We start from the raw sequence: 6,000 nt of genomic DNA, 5'->3' as shown, positions 1-6,000 counted from the left end.
TGTTTTTGTAGAATACTCCGTAAAAGAAATGATGGTAAAGTTTTAATAAAGAGAGGCATGAACGAAAAGTCTAGGAAAGAGTGGACTTAAGTGGGGTCAATTGATAGCAACCGTTGGACCCACACGGTGTAGACTGACCCACTGAAGATGATAATATCACCTCTTAATTTGGTTAATCCCTTAGTGAGCCTTAAGCTATCAAACAAACTATGTCAACTGATGAGTCTTGGTGCTTGACTAACTCTTTGATTTTTGGTTAGACTATTCTTTATACAAACAAAATCTAGAATTGTTTGTGAATTGTGATCATTTAGCTGCTTAGCGCGATTTATGTTCATCTTATATTCATTTGGGCTTGTTTGGTAAATGGCTTTTGATTGGATTTTGACTTTTAGCTTTTTCATTTGGTCAAACATTTAAAATTTATGTTTGGTAAATGGCTTTTTCAGCGAGCTGGCTGAAAAGCTGGCTTTTAAGCCAAAATGAAAAAGCTAATTGGAGTGGCTTTTGGCTACTTAAGTTACTAATAACTTCCAACATCCAATTTTACCAAACATGTTTTTAGACTAATAAAAAGTCAAACAGCCAACAAAAAAGCCAATACAACCAGCCAGTCAAACCAGCCGACAGCCAACAACCAACAGCCAATTCCCAAACAAGGCCCTTGTCTAAACTTATTATAGTACAATCGATAAGTTTAAGGGCCTGTTTTGATTTAATAAACTGGACTGAACTGAACTAAATTGATTAGAGCTGAACTGAATTGATTTGAATATTTTATGAGAAAAGGAAATTAGGAACTGAACTGCAATTAAGCTGAAAAGAACAGGTCCTAGTGAAAGCACAAAAGTTAGATTTTGATGGTTTTAAGTTAGTTTAAGTATGTATGGTTTCTTTAATTTACAATTATTTTCACTATATTTACAACAAAGAAAGGCCCTTGCAAATGGTTGAAATTTTCCGAGTAATGATGTAAGTGCATGTTTATATGAGTTATATCCTTTTCTAGTATCTTGGTGCATTGGTAATATTAGTACTACTACGAGTACTGATTCAAAGTAATGAAGTCACTTTCAAGCTTCAACCACAAAAAATTGTTAACGGTCCAAAATCTAGATTAAAATGGTGGATTATTACCTCATATGTCAAATGTTTACCAAGTCTTATTTTGATGTCGCTTTCGTCTAGTCCATTAATAGTATACGGAAAACAACAATTGCAGATGGCCAAATGTAATTTTTGCACAACCATGAATATGATGGCTGTCCAAATTCATTTTATTCTTCAAATGTTATTTCATCATATTATTAAAGTCTTCCGTTTTATGTTATGGATTCTCATTTGATTTTTATTACGGAGTATATTATTATAAGAATTAAACCTTTTTTTCTATTAAAAAAAAAAACTTTAAACGTGTATTAAGCACCAAAGTACCAAACACTGTGTTTATGATTAGTTTCATTTTATCAATATTAATTTAAGTGTAAATTTAACAAACATTGTAAGTTATGATTACAAGTTTACGATTATATTATTGGGAGTGGGATAGTCTCGTCTCTTGTGGTACTCTTTGGATGGCAAAAAAATGACATTTCTTTCCCCTCAAGGATTACGGAATGCAATTCATACACTAGGAAAGTGCAACTGTGCAAGGCATCTTTAATCAACAGTTGGAAGAAATAGGGTAAAAGTGGGAAAATTTACTCTGTATTTGAGAGATGGTCTTAAGTCCGAAGCCATGAAGATATTGAAGAATGGAAGAAGTATAAGAATTCTAAGGAATGTACAATTTTAAGTATAATTAAGTTGATAAGAAAGAAAAATGACTTATGACCATTATTTTACTAGACTTGCTTTATTTTTCTTGTTTGAAAACATCTCAAATCAAGAAAGAAAACAATTAGCTAGGTTATACACTTAGGATCTGTTCCGATTTACTGAAAACAACTTAACTGAACAGATTAGAGATGAAGTGAACTGAAATGAATTATTCATGAGAGAAGGAAATTAAGAATTGAATTGATTTGAACTGAGCTGAGCTGAACTGAAATTAAGCTGAACATAATAGCCCTTACACATACTAGAAGTAGAAATGAAAAATGTGACTATAATTGGCCATGTCATGTGCCTTGTGGATTTCTGAACCTATTATGTTAGCAATCTATCTTGATAACAGTGTATGCACAAGTTATGTAGGATATCTTCCAGTACAAAACAAGTGAGATCATGTTTTCAATAATACTCATATTAGAGTTTCTTCGTAAAAATTTGTGTATAGGAAACAAATGAGATTTTTACTTGAGATTAAATTTTGATTAAATTAGGGCGGCTAATGCGCACGCCATAGCTAGCTCTGTCATGAGATATTTCGCTTAAGTCACAAAGTTAGTTGTTGGAAACATTAATGAGGAAAAATATTCAAACAAATATTATTAGGGGTGTAAATGTCTATACACTATTCTTATGAGTTTAAAAAAAAATAGACAATTAACATCAATTAGGGCAAATAAGTAAAAAAAAAAAAAGACATTTTAAAGGATATAATTGTCCAAATACTATTTTTAAGAGTTATTTCATACTTTTGAAAAGGTAAGAATTTATGAAAAGTGAAGATTCACTTGACCAATTCAATTATCGATCCTTTTCATTCTATTAGTGATGTAGATTTAGAATATTGCAAATTAATTAATGGAGAGAATCAATAATTAAAAGAAAGAATAATGATACTTTAGGATCCTTCCTAATAATCATCACCTCCAAAAACAGACTTTGAAAATAATGTTAAACAAATAACTTTAAGTTGACCTAAGTCTACTATCCATTGAAAAAACACTTGGGTTTCTTTGTATTTTTGTAAAATGAGCTAAAACTAAAATACTACGTATATTCCTGCACTCTTCCATAATTGATGGGAAAAAATAGAATAGTAATAGTTTTATGAAGATTTCAAAGCTTAATATTATGTAGACACTATTTATTTTTTCTTCAGATTTTTTTGATGTTGAATTTATGCAAGGTTTGAAACATTCAACCAATTGATAATAATTGGACCATACTTTTTGTGTTTGGGGTTCAACCCTTAAGGAGTCAAGGTCATTGCCTCATGCATTGGTATGAATGTATGATCATTTGTTATTTCTAATCACATATGAATTCAACGAGATTTCATTCTTTCTTACTTTGATTTGTGAGTAAACTCCTCTTATTACTATATCTAACTATCTAAGCACTCCATTAGTCATTTCTTAAAAAAAAAAAAAAAAAGCTCCATTATGGCCTGTTCTCATTGACTGAACTCAGTTGAACTGAACTGAACTCAGCTGAGCTGAGCTGAACTGAACTTATTAATTAGTGATTTTTAACTACGGATTAGTGATCTTTGATTATTTATTATTATACATATGTGTATAATATACGTATTAAAATATTTAAGAAAAATATACTACATAATTAAAATATTTATGGAAAATATATTAAAAACATGAAACCCCAAAACATTTTTAAAACATATACTATTTAATTAAAAAATAAAATATTATTACGACAAAAAAACACAAAACACTTTGTAAAAAATTATCACAATTAAAAAAAAAAAAGCTGGAACGAATTTAAACAGAGCCAACTCCCCCAACTGTATACCACTCTCTTTATTATTCTAATTAATACAATGTTATTATTAATTATTATTATTAATTTATTATTAATTTATTATTATTAATTATTATTATTAATTAAGATTTTTGATATGAGGATTAGGTTTAGAATGAATAAAATCTATAGTGTATGTTCAAGAAGATTACAATTTTTAAAGGTACATGGTCTATAAATTTGAGGGGTAAGTATGCCTGATACCATATCTTTAAGTATCAAAAAAATAAAATCATTCTCGAACAACCAAACATAGTGTATTAAAAATCAAGTTTCAACCTCATATCACCCTATTCTTATTCATGATTCATTGATTCCAAATCAAGTCACTCTATGAAAGTATGAATCAAACACTTCCTAATTTTTATTTGAACTTATTCTTCTAGAAATAAATGTACGGAGTATAAAAGTTAAACAAAACACCATATTACACCATATTAGTTAGATGAGCATAGATTTCAAATCTATCTATCTAATCAATTAATCGTTAGATTAGGGTTTTTTTTTTTTTTTTTTTTTTTTTTTTTTTTTTTTTTTTTGCTGCTTCAATTAAATGCTTGCATAATTTCATCACTTAAAAAAAGTATTTACAATATCAAAGTTATAATAGCAAAAGACGCGTTTTCTTTCAAGAATTGACTTGAAGTCATGCTTCTCATTCACTTATTTTTTAAAGTCAGAAATATAGCCTTCAGTCTACAATAGTCCTTTTGAAACTTGACAAACTTGATCAAGGGAATGGTATATATCAGACACTTGATAGATGTTTGTACCAAAAATAATAGGGTTGGAATTCAAGGGAAACCCTATAATTGTACTTGAATGTGGTAATTAGTAATGTTACATTTTCCGGGAATCTTCTAATAAGGACAATCAATGGTAGAGGTTACTATCTGTACCTTGTATAATATAATTACTTGGACCAAGTCCATAAACCTTTATAAGAGAATAATTTAAGACTTTATAAACATTTATCGTAAGACTTTTATCGGTTCGTATCATTTTTTCTAATTCTCAAATTCAAAGTGGTGCACAGACAACCAACGTTGGACGTAGCTGTTATATGGAACGTACATGTTATAGTTGTCAGTCTTGTGTAAAGTAGAAATGTTGATTAGAGGAAAAAAAATACTACCAAGTACAAAATGTATGAAGTATTTAGCTAGCAAGAGGAAAAACCAATTGATTAGACTTAGTGTTTTTTCTTAGTATCAAGTGACTTGCATTCATAAACAAAAGTAACAAAAATAAATAAATACATGCTTGTTTTCAAAAACTAAATTTCAACACAATTCGCCTTTTTTAGTCTCCTTTCAATATTGCAAATTAATTCCTAAGATTTTTTTTTGCCAATTTCATATTTGCGGTCTAGAAGTTTTTATTTATTCCTTCGTTCATATCTTCAAGTCCGAGTTTAAAATGGTAATAGTGTGGGATAAATGTGGTGAAACATATATTAACATACTAAAAAGAGAAGGAAGTCTTAATACATCACCATTAAACACAAACAAAATTACATAACAACCTTTTATACTACTAGAAGTCCTATTAGTACTACTGAGATTTTATTAAGCTAAGAGCGTCTTTTATACTACTGGAAGCATATAAAGTACTATGAAAAATTTTAGGTAGTACTATATTACCTCTCAGTAGTATTCTCAAAATGTCATTATTTACAAAATTACGATTGTTATGTATATGCTTGTATCTTACAGTAATGTATTAGAACTTCCTTCTAAAAAGAGCAAGGTTGTGTTTCACACAACATTTTAGACACAAAAGCACCTTAATTATAAAATAACTAAAAACTACCTAAGCTAATTGAATTAGACTCATCTCAGCCCTTTGTACTGAAGAAAGTAAAATGAAGTTGGAATTGAAGAAGCAATACTTAAGGATGTCAATGGGGCGGGGATGGGTCTAGGTTTGGCGGGTAACAGGGCGGGGATGGGGATAAAAACCATACCCGTCGCGGGTGGGGGGTGGGGGTGGATCTTAAGCCATACCCGCCCCGCCTCATACCCGCCCCGCTCCACCCCACCTTATACCCACCCATCCCTATTTAAAGATTAAATTATAATACAATAATAAAAAAAAAATATATACTATACTGTACAATGCTAAAGTTTCTAGACAATGAAGCTAAATTACTTACTGTAGATATTTTCACTCATTCACTTCTCTCTCAAATAAACCCTAAAGCATAACACTACTCTAGGGTCTCTAGCCCACACAAGCAGCCGCTCCTCCATTAATTCCTCTCCAATGAGAAGATGAAGATCTATTATAAAATCTGAAGCTGCTCCTCCACATTGTTCTTCTTACTCTTCGGTATGTACTCTCTCTCTCTCT

Source organism: Chenopodium album, chromosome 17 (assembly GCF_948465745.1).
Source record: "Chenopodium album chromosome 17, dcCheAlbu1.1, whole genome shotgun sequence".
Taxonomy (NCBI): Eukaryota; Viridiplantae; Streptophyta; class Magnoliopsida; order Caryophyllales; family Amaranthaceae; genus Chenopodium; species Chenopodium album.
Note: the sequence above shows the minus strand (reverse complement) of the source record.